Source organism: Perkinsus marinus, assembly GCF_000006405.1.
Source record: "Perkinsus marinus ATCC 50983 genomic scaffold scf_1104296944068, whole genome shotgun sequence".
Taxonomy (NCBI): Eukaryota; Perkinsozoa; order Perkinsida; family Perkinsidae; genus Perkinsus; species Perkinsus marinus.
In genome coordinates this window covers 1-988 of record NW_003211577.1, presented here as the reverse complement: position 1 = coordinate 988, position 988 = coordinate 1, and the positions used below count along the sequence as shown (strand labels likewise).

The 988-nt window shown below is 46.1% G+C and overlaps 5 non-coding genes across 5 annotated transcripts; all 5 read right to left on the bottom strand.

The window, feature by feature from the left end:
- Positions 1-142: 142 nt before the first annotated feature.
- Positions 143-214, bottom strand: Pmar_PMAR005725. Its single transcript has one exon. It is a non-coding gene; the product is annotated as a tRNA-Thr (tRNA).
- A 102-nt stretch (positions 215-316) lies between these two features.
- On the bottom strand, positions 317-388 carry Pmar_PMAR005724. The gene has a single exon. It is a non-coding gene; the product is annotated as a tRNA-Ser (tRNA).
- A 102-nt stretch (positions 389-490) lies between these two features.
- Positions 491-562, bottom strand: Pmar_PMAR005723. Its single transcript has one exon. It is a non-coding gene; the product is annotated as a tRNA-Thr (tRNA).
- Positions 563-664: 102 nt separating this feature from the next.
- Pmar_PMAR005722 lies at positions 665-736 on the bottom strand. The gene has a single exon. It is a non-coding gene; the product is annotated as a tRNA-Thr (tRNA).
- A 102-nt stretch (positions 737-838) lies between these two features.
- On the bottom strand, positions 839-910 carry Pmar_PMAR005721. The gene has a single exon. It is a non-coding gene; the product is annotated as a tRNA-Thr (tRNA).
- Positions 911-988: the final 78 nt, after the last annotated feature.

Below are 988 nucleotides of genomic sequence, written 5' to 3'. Positions count from 1 at the left end.
TGCTTTCAAAGCAGACGCTCTGCCACTAAGCTAAAGTGGCGCACAGAATAAGTACATAAATCGATAATCTTTCTGTATCCTTTGCGGAGTGAGCTGACATGCTCCTGCTTCCCGTATCAGACCAGAGCCTAATGCTGCTGTAAGCCACTTGCCAGGATTGAACTGACGACCTTCTGCTTACGAAGCAGACGCTCTACCACTAAGCTAAAGTGGAGCACAGATTAAGTATATGAATCAATAATTTTCCTGTATCCTTTGCGGAGTGAGCAAACCTGCTCCTGCTTCTCGTACCAGACCAGATATTTATGGTGTTATAAGCCACTTACCAGGATCGAACTGACGACCTTCTGCTCTCAAAGCAGACGTTCTGCCACTAAGCTAAAGTGACACACCAGATAACTGCATAAATCAATAATCTTCCTGTATCCTTTGCGGAGTGAGCAAACCTGCTCCTGCTCCTCATACCCGACTAGAGCCTAATGCTGCTGTAAGCCACTTGCCAGGATTGAACTGACGACCTTCTGCTTACGAAGCAGACGCTCTACCACTAAGCTAAAGTGGCGCACAGATTAAGTATATGAATCAATAATTTTCCTGTCCCGTTCACAGAATGGGCCATCCTGCTCCTGGTTCTCGTACCAGACCAGAAATTTATGGTGCTATAAGCCACTTGCCAGGATTGACCTGACGACCTTCTGCTTACAAAGCAGACGCTCTGCCACTAAGCTAAAGTGGCACACAAAATAATTGCATAAATCAATAATCTTCCTGTATCCTTTGCGGAGTGAGCTGACATGCTCCTGCTTCCCGTATCAGACCAGAGATTTATGGTGCTATCAGCTACTTGCCAGGATTGAACTGACGACCTTCTGCTTACAAAGCAGACGCTCTGCCACTAAGCTAAAGTGGCGCACAAAATAACTGCATAAATCAATAATCTTCCTGTATCCTTTGCGGAGTGAGCAAACCTGCTCCTGCTCCTCATACC